The sequence below is a fragment of the Nycticebus coucang genome, chromosome 12 (genome assembly GCF_027406575.1).
Source record: "Nycticebus coucang isolate mNycCou1 chromosome 12, mNycCou1.pri, whole genome shotgun sequence".
Classification (NCBI taxonomy): domain Eukaryota; kingdom Metazoa; phylum Chordata; class Mammalia; order Primates; family Lorisidae; genus Nycticebus; species Nycticebus coucang.
Genome location: NC_069791.1, coordinates 106,648,204 through 106,673,369, shown reverse-complemented (window position 1 = coordinate 106,673,369; position 25,166 = coordinate 106,648,204).

Genomic DNA, 25,166 nt, shown 5'->3' with positions numbered 1-25,166 from the left:
GTAACTCAGATGAGGTACAGTGATATGTAATTGTGGCTTTCTGCATTTCCCTGATGACTAATGATGTTGAGCACATTCTATATACTTATTAAAAATGTATGTATCTTTGTAATGGGTGTTCAGGCCTTTTTAATTGTATTGCTTGTCTTTTTATTATTGATCTGTAGGAATTTTGTATATATCCTGATAGAATCATTTGTCAGATACATGTTTTGCAGATATTTTCTTAGAAGCTGTGGCTTCTTGGTATATTTTCTTGAAGGTGACGTCTGATGAGGAAAATATTTAATTTTATTCAAGTTTAATTTATCAATTTTTTTCCTTTTCCTTTTTTTTTATTTGTGTCATACCTAAGAAATCTGTAACTACTCCGAGATTCTATGGTTTTTCACCTAGGTTTTCTTCTAATATAGAAGAACTTTTACACATAGTTTCATGATCCATCTCAAAATGATAAATACTACACAAATTTTGTCAAATATGTGTAGTGTAAGAAAAGAGATCAAGTTCATTTTTCTTTCCCCCAGTGAATTGCTTTTGATATCTTTGTCCAAAATCATTTGACCATTTAAGTTTGAGTCTATTGCTATCCTATTGATTATCCCATTGATTCAATTGTATTTCATTGTGGTCATGTCACAGTTTCTTGATAAAGTAGCTTTATAATAAGTCAGATAGTATTAGTTTTCCAAATTCATTCACTTTATCAAAATTGCCTAGATATCTACATCCTTTGCTCTTCCATTTACATTTTAAAAGAATACACATATTTTGTCAATTTTTCTTTTTTTGTGATTGGAAGTAAATTGAATCTATAGATCAAATTACAGTCACTGATATTTTAACAATAAAGTCCTCCAATCTATAAATATGTTTTTCCACTTATTTAGATACCTTTTAGTTTTTATTAGCAATGTTTTATGGCTTTCAGCGAAGGGTCTTTCACATTTTCCCACTAAATTTAGACTGAGATAGTTTAGATTTTAGGTGCAACTGTAAGTGGAATATTCTTATTTCAGTTTCTTATTGCTGTCAGAATGTGAAATTATAATCGATTTTTGTATACTGACTTTGTATCATATGATCATGGTGAATTCATTTATTAGTTCTGATAGCTGTTTTATTGATGCCTACCAATTTTCTCCTAACTACTCATGCCGTCTGAAAATAGATATATTCTTACATTTTAATTCCTGCATTTCATTGATTTTTCTTGTCTTATTGCACTGGCCAGCAGCTCCAGTGCAAAGTTGAATAGGAATGACTAAAGCAGACTCCAGCCCCATTATTCACTATGCTGTTTCAAATTTCTATGCTCTATTTCGTCCAGTAACAATGTCACCATTCCCACCAGCAGGCCCTTAACTCCCAGCACATGGAAAAATTAGCCCCTTAAAGAGAAATTAGAAGCAAATGAGAAAACCCTGAAGATTTACATTTCCTAGGATTCTCTTCCCTGTATGTTCCCAGTGAGGGTGGGCCTCAGGAAAGAGATGGAAGGCAGAGGTAAGGAATCAGCTACTTCTTAGCTCACAATCTGTTGATTCTCTGTGTCAACAACCGCTCCCTCCTCTAAATCTTCATTCAGTTTCTCTGGCTCTTGGATTAGGTATTTATTCCTGACTAAGGAATAAATAAATAAATAAATAATAAAATAAAATAAAATTTTTAAAAATGCCTGGTCTCAGTCTATCCTTGTGAGGACTCCCCTCACACTTTTATGTTCCAGCTTGTTTTTTATTTCTACCTTTTTATGTCCGTTTTCCCTTCCCTGCTTCCTGTGCCATGGACTTCAGGCTCCAACATCAAATGTTTATCTCCCGATTGACTCCTGACTGGACTGCTTGTGTAACCTTCCTCTTCCTGTCTCATCTGTCTTCCATGCTTAGTATCTTATTATCTGCCACCTGCATCCACTATTCCTGCTTTCTCCTTTTCCTTCAGTCTCTCTCTTTCTCGTATGGTCCTTTGTATTGTTTTAAAATCATGTCAAGTCTCTCTCATATTAAAATAGCAATAACAAAATAAACAAGACATGAGAGCAAACAAAACAAAATCTCTCAAATTCCTTGAATGTCACAATCATCCCTTCTCTTACTGCTTAATAGTAGATTGCAGCAATCTCAGAGTCTTTATTTATTTTTATTTATTTATTTATTTATTTTGAGACAGACTCTCAAGCTGTCGCCCTGGGTAGAGTGCCGTGGCATCACAGCTCACAGCATCCTCCAACTCCTGGGCTCAAGTGATTCTCCTGCCTCAGCCTCCCAAGTAGCTGGGACTACAGGCACCCACCACAATGCCCGGCTATTTTTTGGTTGCAGCCGGCATTGTTGTTTGGTGGGTCCGGGCTAGATTTGAACCTGTCAGTTCAGGTATATGTGGCTGGCACCTTAGCGACTTGAGCCACAGGTGCCAAGCCAATCTCAAAATCTTTAATTCCCTATATCTGTTCACTCATCTACTACTGGCTAATAATCTGACGTCTGTTCCACTACTTCTATGAGATTCTGCCATTTTCTATAGTTTAGGGATTCTCTCATCCAAGACTCCCCCAAAATTCTTCTAGTCCCACTGCAACCTTGAAAAGGAAAAGGCAAATCAGATTCTAAATAACTTCCCTCTTTATTGTATTTGTGAACTCAAGAAATCCCATGGAGGAAAAAGATGCAATGTCTTAGGCTAGTCTCAGAGGAATTACTTTGACCTGCGCTTGTATTGATCATGGAAATTCAGGTTATATCAAGAAGATCATCATCTTTAATCATCAGAGAAATGCAAATTAAAATTACTTTGAGATATCACCTAACTCCAGTAAAATTAGCCCACACCACAAAGTCCCCAAACTGCAGATGTTGGCATGGTATAGAGAGAAGAGAACACTTCTACACTGCCGGTGGGATTGCAAACTAATACAGGCTTTTTGGAAAGAAGTATGGAGAATTCTCCATACTTGAAGAAGTAAACCTTGATCTACCATTTGATCCCACAATTCTATTACTAGGTATCTACTCAGAAGAAGAAAAGACATTTTACAACAAAGACATTTGCACCAAAATGTTTGTCACAGCTCAATTCATAATTGCCAGGTCATGGAAGTAGCCCAAATACCCATCAGCCCATGAATGAATTAACAAGTTGTGGTATATGTACCATGAAATACTATTCAGCCATAAAAATGATGGAGACTTTACATCTTTTGTGCTTACCTAGATGGAGTTGGAACATATTCTTCTTAGTAAAATACCTCAAAAATAGAAAAAAAAAGTATCCAATGTACTCAATACTATTATGAGGCCAATATATAAACACACTTTCATATGAATGATAAAACACAAACATAGTCTAGCAAGTGGGAAGGGAAGGGAGTGCGAAGGGAGGGAGAGAGCGATTGTTGGGACGAGGGAGGGCATTTGGTGGGATCTCACCTAATGTGCACAGTTCAAGGGTATATTTCAAAATAACTAACAGTAAATTATAAATCCCTTACCACAAAAAAATAAGTAAGTGAGATGATGGTTATGTTAATCAGTTTGATTTAAACATTCCATATTCTATTTCAAATCATCATATTGTATCACATAAATGTATACAGTTATGATTTAATTAAAATTAAATTCAAAAAAAGATAATTAAAACAAGGAGATAGGCTTTGGTGTCTGTATTTCTTATAATCCTATAATGTTTAAGTCACATTAAACATAAAATAGTGGACCACAAAGAGATGAGCACAGAAATTAAGAGCAGCTATTTAAAAGCTTCTTTCTTTTCTTTTTTTTTTTTTGCAGTTCTTGGCTCGGGCCGGGTTTGAACCCACCACCTCCGGTATATGGGACCAGCACCCTACTCCTTTGAGCCACAGGTGCTGCCTTATTTAAAAGCTTTTCATAGAAATGTACAGAATAGTTTTGTGCCTAATGAATCTAATAAAAGGACTTGCTTCATTTTGTTTTAATTTCATTTTCTAGTAATTGTTATTATTATTATTAACAAACATTTGTCTATGAGGTATCGGAGATATTTTAAGAAGCACTGTTTTGTAAGACCTTTCTCCAGTGCTCTGAATGTCCATAGGTGATTCCTTTCTTTTTGCCCAGTGATTTTTCTTACTCATTGAGTCCTGAGGGAACTCTAGATTTTCCTGGAGACACAGGAGATTAGAGAGAAAGACCCATACAAAAATATCCTGAAGCAATTAGTTTCCCTAATAGAAAGAACAAAAAGGTGTATTCAGATATCTGGGCATTTACATGATTCTGCAACTGTTAAGCCCCTGAGAGTGATGGGACCGAGAGGGAGTTGTAAATATGCTTACTTGCTGTCTCTAACCAAACTTAAGACCTGTTAACACTCCCCTCTGATAGCTTCCTTGCTGTGCATTTATTGTATGATTTAACTCATATGAAATATCCAGAATAGGTGACTCCCAGAGACAGAAAGCTGACCAGTAGTTGGCAAGGAGAGGAGAGAATTGGGCATGGCTGCTCAGTGCATACAGCATTCTGTATAGGGTGATGAAAAAAGATCTGGAACTAGACAGTGGTGATAGCTGAACAATATCATAAATATACTTAATACCATTGAATTGTATATTTTAACATGGCTAAAATCATCAATTTTATGTTGTGTGTATTTTTATCACAATAAAAAGAAAACGTAATGAAACTTTCAATTCCTATTGTACTTAGCCTCTCTGGGTGATTGTACTCAATTGTCTACTCCTTCTAAGGATTTCTGGGACAATAAAGGTGTCCATCTCCCGCCCCACCCCCACCGGGCCCCTTGTCTTTCCCATTCATCTCCTTGAGCCTTAGTTTTCCTCAAGGGTCAGCTCTATTCTTATTTTTCTTTTCTTCTTTTCTTGTCTTTTTCTGACCATATTCCTTTGTATCACTCACCCAATCTCATGGCTTCCCTCTTCCATTTCCACCTGTACCCCGTACAGGGTACCCTCAGCCTGTACCCTCCACCCCACCCATTCTTGTGAGCTCGAGATCCTTATTTTAGCTGTCTCTCTGGCGTCTTGTGAGGTTGTTTAGAAGGTATCTCAAGTTCAACATGTCCAAAACCCAACTCAACATTCCTCTCACTTCCTTCAAATCTGCTCATCCTCTAATATTCCCTGGAATCCCCTCACAGTCACTATTTTATTTACTATCTGTGTTGCCTTGGGAAGGTTTCTGAACCCTACCTTACTTGGCCAGAAAAAGGCAGGTGAGGAAAGTTTAATGATGCAATTCTGTGCAAAGATGTTGGCAGATTTAGGAAAACTGACAAGGAAACTACTGGGCTAGCAGCTACAGAGAATTGTCACAGCTCCCAGGCATAGGAAGACAGAGAGTTTACCAGAATTCATCAAGAGCTATAGGAGAGTGTCATCTGACATGAACTATCGTGTTCAGCAGAAGAACCCAGTCCCTGACAAGTCATGGCCTACCAGACAAGGAGGCAGGAGAAGAAAGGCACAAATCACCCTTCGCTCCCACACCCCAATTTCTTGCTGACACCTCTCATGGGTGAACCTAATCAGACACCAGATGTCCAGGAAACCTGATAAAGCAGTCCACAGTGCCTGTCTCCATACCACAGAGCATAGTGGATAAAGGTGGAAATGAATCTGGAGGGACAGGGGAAGAATATCTGGTATACAACTTATGCCTTAGTTTTTGCATGTATAAAACAGAGATTAGGCTGATACCACCCTTAGGGTGTTTCGTGGGAAGTAAATGCAGTGTCCAGAACAAAACCTCAATAATGGAAGTGACCTTGTTTCTTTTCTGCCTTCTTTTCCACCCGATTGAACTAATCAAAAAATTGCTTGAATAAAAACTTGTAGTTGCAAGAGAAGGCAACTGTGAAAACTCTGTCCAATAAGTTCTACTTGGTACCCTTTGTACAACAGTATGGTTTGCTTATTGACTTCTGTTCCTTCTGGAAACTGACAGCTAATTTTCTCACCAGTTAGGTATTGATTTCGCTATGCAACAGATAGATGAAAGTATCCATCACACATTGTGAGACTGACGTTAAGCAGACCATGAAACTCAATGATCTGTTCAGATTACTTCTGGAATCCGTAAATGAATTCAGATTCATTTGCTTCGGATTTTAAGAAAAGCTCATCTTTTATCATCATCTCCTGTCAAGTTGGCCTTGTGTTAGTTTTTTTTAAAGTTTTGAAAAATATGTAATTATGGGTATGAGTATATTATATTTAAAATGCAATTAGAAAAATCACAAATGTAGACGACTGCAGATGTAGATCAATCACAATCATATAGAATACTTGACGTTTATCTGCAATTCTCCTGGCCTCAAAACACTATATATGCCCTTTCCCCATAGTCTTGGGCTATAATTGGGTTATAGCAGGGAAGGGGGGCGAGGGAAGCATGGGTGGAGGGAGGGTGATTGGTGGGACCACACCTATGGTGCATCTTACAAGGGTACATGTGAAACTTACTAAATGTAGAATATAAATGCCTTAACACAATAGCTAAGAAAATGCCGGGAAGGCTATGTTAACCAGTTGTATGAAAATATTTCAAATTGTATATAAAACCAGCACATTGTATCCCATGATTGCATTAATGTACACAGCTATTATTTAATTTAAAAAACACTATATATCTATAGTGTTTTATAAACATTATATATGTATAAAACACTATATATGTACGTACATATACAAATATGTACATATGTACGTACATATATAGTGTTTTATACATTATACAGTAAATATTGGAAGTTAAGTATTTTTGTTGTTTTTTTAACTCTTCTAAATTTTATTCTATTTTTATTTTTTTATTTTTTATTTTATTTTATTTTTATTAAATCATAGCTGTGCACATCAATATGATCATGGGGCACCATACACTTGGTTCATAGACCATTTGACACATTTTCATCACGTTAGTTGACATAGCCCTCCTGGCATTTTCTTAGTTACTTTGCTAAGACATTTACATTCCACATTTACCAAGCCTCACATATACCCTTGTAAGATGCACCACAGGTGTGATCCTTTCAATCCCCCTCCCTCTACCCACCACGCCCCTCCCTCCCCACCCTTTCCCCCTTCCCCCTATTCTTAGGTTGTAACTGGGTTATAGATTTCGTGTGAAGGCCCTAAATTAGTTTCATAGTAGGGGTGAGTACATTGGATACTTTTTCTTCCATTCTCGAGACACTTTACTGAGAAGAATATGTTCCCAGCTCCATCCATGTAAACATGAAAGAGGTAAAGTCTCCATCTTTCTTCAAGGCTGCATAGTATTCCATGGTGTACATATACCACAATTTATTAATCCATTCGTGGATTGATGGGCACTTGGGTTTTTTCCATGACTTAGCAATTATGAATAGGGCTGCAATAAACATTCTGGTACAAATACCTTTGTTATGATGTGATTTTTGGTCTTCTGGGTATATGCCCAGCAGAGGAATTACAGGATTGAATGGCAGATCTATTTTTAGATCTCTAAGTGTTATCCATATATCTTTCCAAAAGGAATGTATTAATTTGCATTCCCACCAGAAGTGCAAAAGTTTTCCCTTTTCTCCACATCCACACCAACATCTCTGGTCTTGAGATTTTGTGATATAGGCTAGTCTCACTGAAGTTACATGATATCTCAAAGTAGTTTTGATTTGCATTTCTCTGATGATTAAAGATGATGAGCATTTTTTCATATGTCTGAAGGCCGCACGCCTGTGTTCTTCAGAGAAGTTTCTCTTCAAATCCTTTGCCCAACCTGCAATGGTATCCCTTGTTTTTTTTCTTGCTAATGTGCTTGAGTTCTCTGTGGATTCTGGTTATTAAACCTTTGTCAGAGATATACCCTGCAAATATCTTCTCCCATTCTGTAGGCTGTTTGCTTGCTTTACTTACTGTGTTCTTGGCTGTGCAGAAGTTTTTAGTTTGATCAAGTCCCACTAGTGTATTTTTGAAGCTGCTTTCAATTGCCTGGGGGGTCTTTCTCATAAAAAACTCCCCCAACCCAATTTCTTCAATGGTTTTCCCTGCACTCTCTTCTAGTATTTTTATAGTTTCATGTCTTAAGTTTAAATCTTTAATCCAGTAAGAGTCTATCTTGGTTAATGGTGAAAGGTGTGGGTCCAGTTTTAGTCTTCTACAGGTTGCCAGCCAGTTCACCCAGCACCATTTGTTAAATAGGGAATCTTTTCCCCACTGAATGTTTTTAATTGGCTTGTCAAAGATTAAATAACGGTAAGTAGGTGGATTCATCTCTTGGTTCTCTATTCTGTTCCAGACATCTACTTCTCTGTTTTTGTGCCAATACCATGCTGTTTTGATCACTATCGATTTGTAGTATGGTCTGAGGTCTGGTAGCGTGATTCCTCCTGCTTTGTTTTTATTTTTGAGTAATGTCTTGGCTATTCAAGGTTTTTTATGATTCCATATAAAATGAAGTATTGTTTTTTCAAGATCTTTAAAGTATGATCGTGGAACTTTAATAGGGATTGCGTTGAAGTTATATATTGCTTTGGGTAGTATGGACATTTTAACAATGTTGATTCTTCCCAGCCATGAGCATGGTATGTTTTTCCATTTATTAACATTCTCAGCTATCTCTTTTCTTAGAGTTTCATAATTCTCTTTATATAGGTCTTTCACGTCCTTTGTTAGATAAACTCCCAAATATTTCATCTTCTTTGGCATTACTATGAATGGGATAGAGTCCTTAATTGTTTTTTTAGCTTGACTATTGTTGGTATATATAAAGGCTACTGATTTATGAATGTTGATTTTGTAACCTGAGACGTTGCTGTATTCCTTGATCACTTCTAAGAGTTTTGTAGTAGAGTCTCTAGTGTTTTCCAGATATACAATCATATCATCTGTGAAGAGCGAAAGTTTGATCTCTTCTGACCCTATGTGGATACCCTTGATCGCCTTTTCTTCCCTAATTGTGGTGGCTAAAACTTCCATTACAATGTTAAAAACCAATGGAGACAATGGGCAGCCTTGTCTGGTTCCTGATCTAAGTGGAAATGATTCCAATTTAACTCCGTTCAATATGACATTGGCTGTCGGTTTGGAAGTTAAGTATTATATTATGCATTACCAGGTAAAGATTTTTGAGTCAGACAGCATGGGGTAAAAATATAGGTGTAGCTAATTCTGTGACCTTAGAAAATGTATCTATTTTATCCTTCTAAAAATTCATTTATCTCATTGTGAGATGGGGATAATAACATTAATATAACAGAAGTATTTTGAGGATTAAATGTGAAACTATTCACGAGTTGCCTGGTATTGTGCCTAATAAACAATCTGAGCTCTGCAAATTAAATATTTTATGATGACAAAAATATTTCTGTCTATAAATGTTTAAGCTTTAGTAAATGAACCATCACTTTGTTCCCCCAAGAGCTGTATCTGGAAAGAAGAATTTAGGGTAAATAGAAAACTTTATGATTTTATGTAGACTTTTTCAGAGAAGGAAAGAGAGATTTGGGCCAAGACATGGGGGTATCTTTGAGTACTTCATATTGCAATGTGGTCTCTTACACGCTGGTTGTCACTGACAGCATGCTCCTCTCAATATAATAACATCCTCTTCTATACCAACTCTCAGAGGACTGGTGGTCATTTTTCTTCCATTTCTTGCTGTCTTCCTAAAGACTCAGAAACATTATAATCTCATCTGTGTAGCACTTTTCAGGATGAAACATCCGTGAGCATTTCACACATGCAAAGGAATAAGTTAGAAAACAATGAAGAGAATGTCCAAAATAGTCCCACATCCTTCTGAGGATGAAACTAGAAATGAAAAATAAAATGAAGTAGTAAAAGGTTTGGGGAAATGGATTTTGTTATTACTATCCCTTGACCAAACTCTTTATTTTAAAATGTCCAGATAAGAAGGAGGCACTAAATCAGAATCCTGAATGGACCGTAAGGAAATAATAACAACAATAATAAATGTAACATTAGCAACGTCTCTGGGTTTTGAGGGTTTATTATGTACTAGGCAATATTTCACATGCTTTCCATATATCAGCTCTTAAATCTCCAAAACAACTCTATGAAATAAGAACTGTTATTTTCCAGATTTTTTTTCAAATGAGGAAATGGAAATAAAGAAGGCAAAAAACGTGTCCAAGGTCACATAGCTAGTAAGTTAGAAGAGCCTGGATTTGAACCCAGACAGTTAACATGAACATAAACATAGCAGGGCCCTGACTCTGACTTCACTCTAGGATGAAAATGGGGTGTTGCTAATGTGAGTTTAGTTAAATAACAAGGAGGCGCTATATTTATAAACATCCCCGGAAATAGAAGTATATAAATTATTAGTGAGTTATTCTCAGTGTTAGGGGGAGTTCTGCATGCCCCAAGAATGAAAAGAGAATGGCACAGAAATTATTACACTGTTTTCATGTTCTGGTAGTGACCTACCTGTGCAGACTTTGTCATTATAGCCAAATATCACAATAGGGGACCAGGGGCCTGATAAATTCCTATCCACTGCTCCTGCCGATGTGGTTACACAGCACTCTTGAAGAGCTTCAGAATTTTAGCTAATAAGCCTTGTCATCTACACTCACTGTGGGCGTGCAGTAGTATAACATACAACCCACCCCAAATGCTGCAAATCTTCAATCTCATGGGTCTTTCAGAACCTTGATTCTATTCTTAAAGTGTGGTACATGGACCACCAGGAAGCTTATTAGAAATGTAGATTCTTAACCCCCTCCCAGACCTCCTGCAGTGGGTAGAATTGTGTACCTGCAAAAGACACATCCACTTCGTAACACTGAAGGTGACCTTATTTGGAATAAGGGTCTTTGCAGGTGTAATTAACTTAGGAATCTCAAGATGAATTTATACATATGTGTCCTCATAGTGTAACAGAGAACACAGAGGAAGTCATGTGAAGACAGAGGCAGAGGTTGGAGTGATGTGTCTGGAAGCCAAGGCTGACATGTCCCAGCAGCTGATGGAGCCACGGAACAGATTCTCTCCCAGATGCTGCAGAAGGAACCCACCCTGCTGACACCTTTATTTTAGATTTTTGGCCTCCAAAACTTCACGAGAATGAATTTCTTTTGTTTTAAGCCACCTGGTTTGTGGTAATTTGTTATGGCAGGCCTAGGAAATTAATTCACTTACTAAATCAGAATCTACATTGTAACAAATCCCCAGGTAATCCATATGCAAATTAACATGTAGGAAGCACTGTTTGACCATTGCATGTGCATTGACACCTATCCCTGTTTCCAATCCATTGTAAGGAGGAGTAGGGCCACTTTTAAACTAAACCAAGGGGAGTGACAGGGCTCTGCTATAGTTGGGGCTGATGGGGGAAGCTGGGGAAGAGCCTAGGGAAGAGCCACCTTGCTTCTCACTGCAGAGCTCGGCCACTGAAGTGCCTGCCTGGTTTTACCTGCGACTTGCCTATTATCGTGTGATTCAGGAGCCACTCCTAGGGAGTAACAAGGCCGTGCTGCTGTGAAAATAATGGAACCGGAACTCAAACCCACTTCTGAGGACTTCTTATTTTGCCTTTTAAAGTCATAATTTTCTTTCTGTAATCCTATACATTCTTTTGTTCGGCAAAAGATGTGAAACTTCAAGAAAGATCATTACCTTTAATCACCGGTGAGAATTTTGAGTTCTATCAGGATGAGGGTTAGCATCCAAATACTGGTATAATTTATGGTCTCACACTAATGACTTTTTTTTTCCTTTTTGGAAACTGGACACACATGGGGAGTGAATCCCTATCTCTGGTTTTGTTGAGAATGGCCCCCTATCTAGTACTAACTACCATGAACAGGGTACCGTGAACAATTTTCCCCTCCACAGAATGTGGTCAGTGGTGAGATAGCTTCACAGATGTTTCGTCCATTGGCCTCAAGGGCTGACCTAAGGAGGAGAGTCACTTACCTGGTAACAGGATACAACCTCAATGCCCCAAAAGATCCAGAGAGAAGAGGTCTTTATGTATCAGCTACACCTTTCCTGGCCCAGTTACTGAGTACCTCTGGGTACCTAAGCAAGCCTTTTTTGAGCCTAAGCCTGGTGTGGTTCTAATATATGCACAAGTCCCTCCCCCAGCTTTGCAGAAACAAGGATTTAAAGGTCCCTGGAGCTGATAGATCTGAATCTCTACCCTCTTTGCCTTTTTTAGCCCTGAGATCTTGGACACCTTAATTTCCTATACTCTACATAGTATTGGTGTTTGCCTTTTAACGTGGCCGTCAGGAATAAGTTAACACAAAACATACTTAGAACAGGGTCTCACACAAGCACGCAGAAAAGCTAGCTGTTCTCATGCATGTTTTTACCCTTGTGATCCCTCCATTTGCAGCACTCTGTCAAGGAAGGATGTAGACTTTTCCCGGCTCTGCTCATACTCAGCACATCTCATATCTCACTAGGCACAAGGCCTTTATTCAGCCTATAATTGCAAATCCATCGGACACACTCTTGTGCTGGTTTCTCTAGCTCTGAAATTCCTCAGCTGAGGAACTCATTATGTCCCACAAAAGACCTGTCACTATGTTTGAGCCCATTTGCTTATGAGCCACTTCTCTGATTTTCCTGGCAAATTTCACCTTCATGTCTGTACCTGCCTGCCCACTGCCCCCTTGTGTTGGTCTCTGGGTGGCTTCATGTCTACACGACTCATCCACGTCTTAATGCTTAGCCCCAAGCATTGACCAGAATTATTTTGAGCTGGAAGAAAACTCAGAAGCCATTAAATTCAATGGCCTCACTTTTAAGATGAGATATGGACAAAGAGAAAGAGAATTGACATTTATGGGCATTAATTGAGCACCTTCCTGATGCCAAATGCTGTAGCACTCTGCCTGTACTATTTCAGCAGATCCACAAGGCAATCTCACCAGAGTGGTGCTCTTATTCTCCATTTACCAGTGACAAATGTGAGGTTCAACAAAGGCTGGATAATTTCCCAAGAACCGTACACTTGGAATGCAGTAAATTCAAGACTTGAACTGGACCTTCCTGTTTGCAAAGACTATTTTGTTCATGTCACTAAATCAAGTGACTTAGCTACCCTGTGATCTATCCAAGGTCACAGAGCTCATAGAGAACATCTGGGATTTGGATGCAACTCTGATCTATTCAAGGTCACAGAGCTCATAGAGAACATCTGGGATTTGGATGCAACTCTGATCTATTCAAGGTCACAGAGCTCGTACAGAACATCTGGGATTTGGATGCAACCCTGACCTATCCAAGGTCACAGAGCTCATAGAGAACATCTAGGATTTGGATGCAACCCTGCCCACTAGCCCTCAACCACTTCAGTGATGGGTCGATAGCAAAGCCTTCTGAAATATACGGTGTTATAATCTGCTCAAGTTATACAGACACTTGAAATGCAAGCTCCTCGTTCCCATAGCAGAATATTAAATGTTGCTCATGCAAAAGGCATCATCCGATAAACCAGCTACTTTAGAGTTTGTCAAATCTAGGCATTGTGATAAACTACTGCTTACCATAAGAGAATATATTTATAAAACCATGATAGAAAGCATATCAGTGTGGATACTAAATTCCCTTTCTCTTATCTTTCTAGAAATGTTTTTCCTTCTTAGCCAAAAGAAGAGCACCAGAGTGGAAGTGAGGGCTGATGTTGCCTCTCTGAAGTTTCTGATCTGATTTAGAGGTCATTCCTAGAAGCCAGCTGCCCCCTCCCTGCCTCTCGGAGCTCTGAGGATGTCACTCTAGGGACCAGGAAAGAGAGTTTACTTTTTCCTAGTGTTCACATATGATGACCTTCACTTACTGTGAGAGATTCTGGCAAGGATGATCAATATCCCAGCAGCAACAACTTGTAGAACTATTATGTGCCAAGCACTATGCAGAGGGCTTTCAATGTCACATCCTTTTTGATCTACTACAAACCCTGTGAGGTAGATAATGTTGTTATCTCCATTTTACAGATGAGGAAACTGAGGCTTAAAGAGGTAACATGGCTTGATTCACAAGACCTAATTCAATCCCAACTCTACTCTGACCAACTGTGTGGCTTTGGGCAAGTTAACTCACATCTCTGAGTCTGTCTCAATCGTAAAATAAAGATAAGAAAAGTAGCTCACTTATAGTTGTTGTGATAGTACTTAGCACAGTAAGTACTAAGTATTAACCAACCACAATTGGACGTACAATGAATACTCAATAAATTCCAGCTATTGTTTATGTGAATGATGGAGTATTCATCCTACCATTATATGGGAACTACTGATATAATGTTTTAGTAAGATTAATAGAATTGTTTTTAAAGACGCTCCATCAAAGTTCATGCTGTTGGCATCCTGGAATGACAGTGGGCCGAAGAATTCCTAAACACTTAAATGGGTAACTTGATGGTGTCCACAGGCTTCTAAACACATGGCCTGGCTGGGTCAGCAACTACCTCTTTGCTTAAGGATCCCGGGAGCAACAGAATGTTCCCACCCCCTGGAAGGGTCTGCCTGCTGTTCCAGACATTAGGGGGAAAAAGAGTCTTATCAGGTACCCTGTTCATCTTCCACGTTTTTGCCCATTGGACACTATTTGAATGAGATCTATTCTGGATTCAGTGGGAAGACTCTGGAGGTTTGCTTGGTTGTCATGGTTCTGTGTGGTCAGCAAAATAGAGTGGCTTTAACCATACATGCATGCATCCATTCATTCAATAAATACTTTTACACCAAATTTGTCATGGCTCCATTAGCTAAAAATTGTTCCATTTGGGGAACAATTCTTTATCACTGTGCAGGGCCAAATCTAGATCTTTCTTTGAGATCATATTTTATTATAAAAATCTACTCATGTCATTATTCTGCTTACCCATGACTTCCCATGTCTCACAGGATGAAGGTGGAATCTTGGTCCTACCATCCTCCCCATTCTTACCTTGGCACTCTACCCCCATCATGCTGGGCTTCTTACAGCTCCCAGAGGCGTTAAGTTCTTACTGACCTGACCCCAGGGCCTTTTCACATGCTTCCCCTCATCTTGTAACATAATTCCCCTGCCTCTTTATCCTTTAGATTTTAGCTTTCTCTGCTATTCAGACTCCTAGCCATATGTTTTGAGGATACCAAGCACATTTTCTTATTAGTTCATCCCACAGTTTTAATTAATTTTTATTAACTAATTAGTTGTTTAATATCTGTGTCTTAGTATAAGTTCCCTTAAAATTAGAGTCTAAGACAAGGACATGATGATAGCTGGTTTATTTAGGAGATAATCCCAGGACTCAGGAGTAAGGAAATGGGAAGAGTAAGAAAGGGAAGAATGAAAATCCAATCTAACACCAATATCAAGTTCTGAAATAGCATCAACCATACAAAATCTCCCTAAAAAGAAAAGCCCAGGACCAGATGGCTTCACGTCAGAATTCTACCAAAACTTTAAAGAGGAATTAGTACCTATATTACTCAACCTGTTCCAAAATACAGAAAAAGAAGGAAGACTACACAACATGTTCTATGAAGCAAACATAACCCTGATCCCTAAACCAGGGAAAGACCCAACAAGAAAAGAAAATTATAGACCAATATCACTAATGAATATAGATGCAAAAATATTCAACAAGATCCTAACAAACAGAATCCAGCAACACATCAAACAAATTATACATCATGACCAAGTCCGTTTTATCCCAGGGTCTCAAGGCTGGTTCAATATACGTAAATCTATAAATATAATTCAGCACATAAACAAATTAAAAAACAAAGACCATCTGATTCTCTCAATTGATGCAGATAAAGTTTTTGATAATATCCAGCATCCCTTCATGATCAGAACACTTAAGAAAATTGGTATAGAAGGGACATTTCTTAAACTCATAAAAGCCATCTACAGCAAACCCACAGCCAATATCGTATTGAATAGAGTTAAACTGAAATCATTTCCACTCAGATCAGGAAACAGACAAGGCTGCCCATTGTCTCCACTGCTCTTTAACATTGTAATGGAAGTTTTAGCCACCGCAATTAGGGAAGAAAAGGCGATCAAGGGTATCCAGAAGAGATCAAACTTTCACTCTTCGCAGATGATATGATTGTATATCTGGAAAACACCAGGGATTCTACTACAAAACCCCTAAAAGTGATCAAGTAATACAGCAGCATCTCAGGTTACAAAATCAACATTCATAAATCGATAGCCTTTATATATAAAAAAAAACTCAAATAGCCAAGACATTACTCAGAAATAAAAACAAAGCAGGAGGAATCATGCTACCGGACCTCAGACTATACTATAAATCGATAGTGATCAAAACAGCATGGTACTGGCATAAAAACAGAGAGGTAGATGTATGGAACAGAATAGAGAACCAAGAGATGAATCCAGCTACTTACTGTTATTTGATCTTTGACAAGCCAATTAAAAACATTCAGTGGGGAAAAGATCCCCTATTTAACAAATGGTGCTGGGTGAACTGGCTGGCAACCTGTAGAAGCCTGAAACTGGACCCACACCTTTCACCATTAACTAAGATAGACTCTCACTGGATTAAAGATTTAAACTTAAGACATGAAACTATAAAAATACTAGAAGAGAGTGCAGGGAAAACCCTTGAAGAAATCGGTCTGAGCAAGTATCTTATGAGGAGGACCCCCCAGGCAATTGAAGCAGCTTCAAAAATATACTACTGGGGGCAGCGCCTGTGGCTCAGTGAGTAGGGCGCTGGCCCCATATGCTGAGGGTGGCAGGTTCGGACCCAGCCCCGGCCAAACTGCAACAGAAAAATAGCCGGGCGTTGTGGCGGGCGCCTGTAGTCCCAGCTGCTCGGGAGGCTGAGGCAAGAGAATCGCGTAAACCCAAGAGTTAGAGGTTGCTGTGAGCCGTGTGACGCCACGGCACTCTACCCGAGGGCGGTACAGTGAGACTCTGTCTCTACAAAAAAATAAATAAATAAAATATATATATATACTACTGGGACCTGATCAAACAAAAAAGCTTCTGCACAGCCAAGAACACAGTAAATAAAGCAAGCAAACGGCCCTCAGAATGGGAGAAGATATTTGCAGGTTATGTCTCCGACAAACGTTTAATAACCAGAGTCCACAGAGAACTCAAATGTATAAGCAAGAAAAAAACAAGTGATCCCATTGCAGGCTGGGCAAGGTACTTGAAGAGAAATTTCTCTGAAGAAGACAGGCACAAGGCCTACAGACATATGAAAAAATGCTCATCATCTTTAATCATCAGAGAAATGCAAATCAAAACTACTTTGAGATATCATCTAACTCCAGTAAGATTAGCCCATATCACAAAATCCCTAATTGTGGTGGCTAAAGACCAGAGATGTTGGCGTGGATGTGGGGAAAAGGGAACACTTCTACACTGCTGGTGGGAATGCAAATTAATACATTCCTTTTGGAAAGATGTTTGGAGAACACTTAGAGATCTAAAAATGGACCTGCCATTCAATCCTATAATTCCTCTACTAGGTATATACCCAGAAGACCAAAAATCACATTATAACAAAGATATTTGTACCAGAATGTTTATTTCAGCCCAATTCATAATTGCTAAGTCATGGAAAAAGCCCAAGTGCCCATCGATCCACAAATGGATTAATAAATTGTGGTATATGTACACCATGGAATATTATGCAGCCTTAAAGAAAGATGGAGACTTTACCTCTTTCATGTTTACATGGATGGAGCTGGAACATATTCTTCTTAGTAAAGTATCTCAAGAATGGAAGAAAAAGTATCCAATGTACTCAGCCCTACTATGAAACTAATTTATGGCTTTCATATGAAAGCTATAACCCAGTTATAACCCAAGAATAGGGGGAAGGGGGAGAACGAGGGGAGGAAGGGGAGAGGATGGGCAGAGGGACGGTGATTGGTGGGATTACACCTGCAGTGCATCTTACAAGGGTACATGTGAAACTTAGTAAATGTAGAATATAAATGTCTTAACACAATAACTAAGAAATTGCCAGGAAGGTTATGTTAACCAGTATAATGAAAATGTGTCAAACACTTTAAAACCAGTGTATGGTGCCCCATGATCACATTAATGTACACAGCTATGATTTAAGAATAATAATAATAAAGAAAAAAAGAAAATCCAATCTAACATAAGAATGTCATACAATATAGATAAGTTCCAGAGATCTTACTCTATAGGGCATATAATTCACCATACTATATTGTATGTATAAACACCGGCTAAGATGGCAGAGATTATGTTTAGTGCCCTTACCACAAAACAAAACAAAACAAAACAAGGACCAGGGCCAGAGGAAACTCTTGGAGGTGATGGATCTGTTTATGGCGCTGATGGTGATAATGTGCTCAGGTAAACACTTATCTCCAACCACATCATGTTGTATGTGGTAAACATATTAAAAACTTTCTATGTGTCAAACATACCTCAGTTAAGTGGTTTTTACATAAGAACATTTGCACTCAAATGTTTATAGCTCCCCAATAACAATTACAAAAATGTGGAAACAACCCAAAAGCCCTTCAACACAAGGAATGATTAATAAACTGTGGTATATGTACACCATGGAATACTACTCAGCCATAAAAAGAGGGAGACTTTGTACCTTTTATAACAACCCAGATGGATTTAGAGAGCACTCTCTTAAGTATCACAGCAATGGAAAATCGAGCATTACATGTTCTCCATACTAAGTTGAAACTAGTAGATTAACAACTATGTGTTCACTGGGGAGAAAAACTTAGTTAAATTCAAAAATGAGGGGAGAGGGTTTCGGAAGTTCCCACCCAAAAGGAGCACTGCACAAGTATACGGCACACTCTCTGGGTGAAGAACACAACCACCCCTCGGACTTTACCTCACCAATGCAAACAATGTAACCTAGGTGTGAGTAGCCATATTAACCCTAAATTTAAAAAATACATTTTTTAAAAAAATTGGAGACAATTTTAAAGGAGAGAGAGAGAATAAACTATTGAGCTACGACAGAGAAAAAGAAGGTCATAGTTCCAACAGGACCTTCTGAGGGCTTCAGAAAATGCTTTTCAGAAAGAAAGATGGGGCATTCATCCTTCACCTGCCATTTTCCACTGGTTGCGGGCTTCCCCTAGGAGTGTTGACTCCCCATACTTCCAAGCATGTGGGCCAAATGGCTTCCTTTAACATCAGAGAGGCACCTGGGACAGACATCAGAAAATTACATGGTGAATGCTGGAGGTGGGATTCCATCAATGAAAAGGAGGTCCAAGTCACAGGGAGCTGTCTATCACAGTTGTGGCTGAAATAAGGAGCTGTAGCAAGCCATATTCAACAAAATACATCCAATTCCACATGTTCTTCTTAGATGTGAAGTTGACACTATACTACCTTCACTTGAAATTTCCAAGTGAAATTGGAAGGGTCAGGTTTGAACCCACCACCCTTGGTATATGGGGCCAGCACCCTACTCACTGAGCCATAGGTGCCATCCAAGGACTGTAAGTAACGATGGAGGGACTGTCATCTGTGGTTTTGATGGGCCCATTGCTGTGTTTGAGACATAGTATACCCTCAGTAAATGTTTGACCAATGAATGGTCAGTCAATCATTAATCAGCAAATGGCGTTTGAAGCCATGAGTGAAAAAGAAACTTGTCTAAGATTGGAGAAAGTCAGTCTTCAAGGGTTGCAAAGACCTATCTGGGCAAATTATTTCTACTATAATATCCTGGAATATGGTGAGAAGAACATGAACTATTGCTGCTTATGGATAACAGAAAAGTGGTATTGTAGGTATTTCGTGGTATTTCATGAAATCATTTGAGTCCTGAAATTTTGCTGTCCGACTATAGAAACTTTGCATTTATCTCAGTAGGGTTTGGCATGAATAGATTTGAGGGTATTTACATAAGAGTGTTGGAGGGAAGTTTGGAAATGTACAGTTCTATGACTACGTGGTTTCATGCTGAAGTCAACTCCTATGTAGCTACTTATATTTAAATTGAATTAAATTAAAAACTTAGTTTCTAGTTCACAGTAGCCACATTTCAAGGGCTTAATAGCTCTGTACATGGCTGGCAGGCATATTAGAAAATGGTAGGTAACACACAACATTTCTATCCACATAAAAAGTGCTATTGGATAGAACATGTGCAGAGCTTCTTGTCAGCAATATTTGGTCACTTAGCCCCATCCCTGTGACTGTCCAAGGGCTTTTCCTTATTCAAGGACTTTTCAGTTGTTGAACACCAATTGTCTACCACCAGAAAAGACACACCCCCCACCCCAATCTTCAAAATCCTAGAGATGAACAGAGCTTTTCCCATTTTTTAACCAAGGGGATTCAAGCTTTGAAAGGTGAAGTGACTGACCCAGTGCCACTTTCGGCTTGGTAGAGCTAGCATCTAACACCAAGGCTATTAGATTCAAAACCATGGTCCTGTGCGCAGTAAACATCTGCTTCTCACTGAAGCATTGCTGTGTGTGTATAGAATTTAGACATCTGAAATCCTTGGATTAAAGGAAACTTAAAGGTGAGTATCTCACTCTTTGTTAGAGTCCTCTGTTCAACATCATAGATGAGTAGTTGGCAGAGGGCAAGTTTCACGCTTTCTCTTTTGGGTTCCTACGTACAACCGTGTCTACCTGCCTGGTTTTCAGATGAGTGTTTTCCAGTGCAAGAGATGGGTAAGTCATCATGGGTCCCTTACCTAATTCAGAATACTTATTACTCATACAAATACACAGCACAAACTAAAACTGACAACTGCTAAATTTGCACAGGGTAAAATTTGTTATAGCTGAAAAACTGACTGAAAAATCACAGCTTTTTGATAATACAGAAATCTGCAAGGAAAAAAAAAATTGACCTGAGGAAAAAATTAGATTTGGTAGAATGATTAATGGTAAGTAAAACTGACAACGGCTAACACTGTACATGATAAAAATCTGTTGTTGACTAAAAATCCTTGAAAGACTAAGATATTCTCGGCAAACTTTAGACATGAAAAGTCTTACCTGAGAAAATTTGAAAAAATTTCAGTAATTATGTCTTTTAAATGGCTCATGCTAATAAGAGGTTTTTATGGATCAGCCAATATGCTAAAAGAAGCTAATCTGTAGCTTCTTTTATTTGATTCTCAAACCAGATTGAGAATATCAATATTATTCTTATTTATAATTGATAAAACTGAGGTAAAGAAAGGTTATGGAATTTGCCCAGATGGATCACGTACCTAAGAAAGGTAGATGGTGGAACTGAATCCTGGAATTTAGCTATAAAGTTTGTGCTGTTCAGTATTTATATTTTATTTCACCATGCTTTTCATTCAGTTCCCTTATTTGTCTTTTCTGTGAAATTATTTTCTGCACCTCTTTGGTTTATATAAAACACTTTATATTGAACAATTAAAATGAAATATTTTTGAACTTTGTATTTTTAAATAAATGTATGCATAGAAAAAAATTGCAGGAATTATCTAATAAACTTTCTGAACCATTTATGTGTGAATGAGTTGCAGACGTGATGCCTCATTATTCTCAAATATTTCTGTATTTTCCACATCAAAGATATTATCTTAAATAACTAGATAACAACCATCAGATTAAGAAATTAACATTGCGGGGGCGGCTCCTGTGGCTCAGTCAGTAGGGCGCCGGCCCCATATACCGAGGGTGGTGGGTTCAAACCCGGCCCCGGCTGAACTGCAACCAAAAAAAAATAGCTGGGCGTTGTGGTGGGCACCTGTAGTCCCAGCTACTTGGGAGGCTGAGGCAAGAGAATCTCTTAAGCCCAGGAGTTGGAGGTTGCTGTGAGCTGTGTGATGCCATGGCACTCTACCGAGGGCCATAAAGTGAGACTCTGTCTCTACAAAAAAAAAAAAAAAAAAAGAAATTAACATTGCTGCCGTTCTGCTCTCTAGTCCACAGACCCCGTCACATGTTGCCATTTGTCTTAACCATGTCCTGTAACTGCTGTCCCACCATTTCTCTCTCCCTCCCCATCCAGACTCTGACTCACACAGGGCAGCTGGCCCTCAACACCTACATATCTATCTTTCTTGGTCCAAACTAATAGAAGAGAGAGAGGGAAGATAAAAGAGCTAGGGAAGACGGGAGAAGGGGGGAAAGTGGCAGAGATGGGGTAAGGGAAGGAGAGAAAGAAGGAAGGGAGGGAAGGAAGGGAAAGAAAAGATGTCAAATTAATTTTAGGAGAAAAAAAGAACTACAATGTATGGAAAACTGATGACATAAATTGACTTGATAGAATTTATATCAGATATATTATATACATTCTATATCAATGTAAAAAAGCATATCATTTAGGAATAATTCTAATTAAGAGTCTATATTTTAAAAGGCCCCCAAATCAAAATTATCAAATATTTACAGATGGGAGTGGGGGTGTTAAATCTTCACGAGATCAAAAAGTGGCATCAACACAGTGGGGTTTAAAGCATTTTTCATCAATATTTATGTGCAAAGAATTGTTCTCGATGAAAATTAATGTAGTGAAATTAAAATTAAAATAGGAGGATATGAAATTACTGTTTTGTAACATAGACGATATTAATAGATTAAAAACTAAATTGGCTCAAATTATTAGTCTCAAGAACAATCCCTGTTTCCTGAAACTGTACTGTTGAGATTAAACAGATTAAAGAACACAACATATGCACAATGCTTAGCCCATGGTAAGTGCTCAATTAATGGTAGTGATGGTGGTGATGGTGATGGTAATGAAGGAAAATGTCCAAGAGTGAGTCTTAGGTTCTGTGTTATGTCCCTGGAGGTGCTAAAAGAAGTAGTAGTTGACATGCTGGTGTTGTGTACACTCAGGAAGAATTCAGATTTAATGGCTCCTGGTGTTATGGTGACTCCAGCCCAGTTAGAGGATTACCAAAGGAGGCCCTGCAGGTGCCCATGTCCAGCAAATCAGCCACTATAACTTGATTAAAGACTGTGAGATGCAGAGTCAGTGGCAAAGGAAGACATCAAAGGGGAGTTTTGATCAGAAGTGAAGAGGGGGACTGTCATGTTGGCTGGAGGGATTGGGCTGTATCAGATGGGAACCAACTAAAATGATTAAAGAAATCTGTTAACGTAAGAGGAAAAAGTGGGGATCAATCTTGCTTTGTCCTGACCAACATCTCCCCCATGAGTTTTAAGCTTTGATCAACATTTCCCCAAGCTAAAAGAAAATTGTTTTCTTTAGACTCACCAAGGCAGATTCCAAAAGAGGTGATTTCAAGTAGATATTATTGTTGCACAAAGAACTTCCTCAGTGATCATCTTCTTTCTCATGGCCCCAAGAGAAAAAAAAAAAAAGAAACACATAGAAATAATTCAAGAATACTAACAATTGTCTGGGCAGCACCTCTGGCTCAGTGAGTAGGGTGCCAGCCCCATATGCAGAGGGTGGTGGATTTGAACCCAGCCCCAGACAAACTGCAACAAAAAATAGCCAGGTTTGTGGTGGGCACCTGTAGTCCCAGCTACTCAGGAGGCTGAGGTAAGAGAATCGCCTAAGCCCAAGAGCTGGAGGTTGCTGTGAGCTGTGACACCACAGCACTCTACCAAGGGCAACAAAGTGAGACTCTGTCTCTTAAAAAAAAAAAAAAAAAAGAATACTAACAATTGTCTTAAGTCAGAAAATAAAGAAAGAGTTAAAATAATACACAGAAAGCTGCCCAAGCTTAGACAACCTATAGATATTTGGAGCCCTTCTCGGCACATAATAGGTATTCAATATATATTTGTTGAATGAAAAAATAAATAAATGTTTCTGAGATACTGAAATGGCTTTCTCTTTCCAGGGCCTCTCACACCCATGATATATTTAAATTGCACCCGAGAGACAAAAGAGCAACAGCTGAGAAGATCAGGGAAGGTGGGGACACACAGAAGCATAAAACAAATTGGGGAAAATGGAAACAGCTGTTGATGTGATAGTTATTCTCACCCCCCCACCAACATTTGTTGAGGGTTATATTGGAAGCATGGTTTAAGGGGTTTGGGGATTGCAAAGTTAAGCCATTCTGCTCTCATAGAATTAATGGACAGAGGGAGGCAGACGTAAAAGGCCCATTTACCCATTTGCACAACATTCATTGAGCCCTTACCATATTTTAGGGGATGTTGATATGAATAAGACAAAGTCGTTATCCTCCTGAGAGTTCATAGTCTATTGTGAAGACAGATAGACAGGAAATCACTCGTCACTGCCAGGGGAATGTTATGTTAAGGGAAGGAATAGAATGGCTGGAGGAAGTGGGTTAAGTTTAGCCACTAAGGATTTTTCTGGGTGTATTGCTTAAGCTAGAGAACTATGTATTATTCCCCAAGTTATCAGCTGTTCAAGCACCATAGGCTAAATAATCCTTATGTTCCTTACCAATTTGAAATAGTGCCTTTATCACACAGTGTGTGTGTGTGAGAGAGAGAGACAGAGAGAGAGAGAGAAATTAACATCTACTACGCGTCTCTCTCTTTGCTGTTCCATTAATCTGTCTTTTTCTGGCAAAGCCACATTTTAAAATTTATTGCCGCTCCCCCCCCCCAGCACTCATAGAAATTAAACATTATAATCTCACTTTGTTAACTTCCTTAAATTTTTTTTCTTGGCTCTTTTCACCCATTTATTTCTCCAAATACATTTTAGAATCGCTTTGTCGAGTTTCCAAAAAAATGTCCTACCGGGTTTATACCGTAATGGCAGTAAATTAATTAAGAGAGAATCTATTTGTAATATTGTGTTTTGCCATTTAAGAACGTGAGATGTTTCTACATTAAACCAAGATATTTTAAAATTTTCCTTAGTTAAGTTTTGTAATTTTCTTCCTATCATGAAGGTTATTTCTTAAGGGTTTAAAAAATTACTTTTGCTACTATGGGGGAATGGAATTGTTTTCCATTGTACTTCTAATGGCTTATTGATAACATGTAAGAAAGTTACTGATTTTTGCATATTTATTTTTAGTGTAGCCCCTTTTCCTGCCCTTTCTCGTTGGACATTAAGATGTTTTCAGATGGCTTTCTGGGGCTGGATAATCACATTACCCATAAAACATGACAGTTCCATGTCTTCTTTCCAAATAAACTGATCCCTCAGAAAACATAAACTGAATGATTTCCACTCCTCTGGTCCCATTGTCTGTAGTATGAAATCCAAATCTTCTAAGAGGGATTAGAAAACACTTTGTGATCTTGCCGTGTCTTCTATGGCCTGC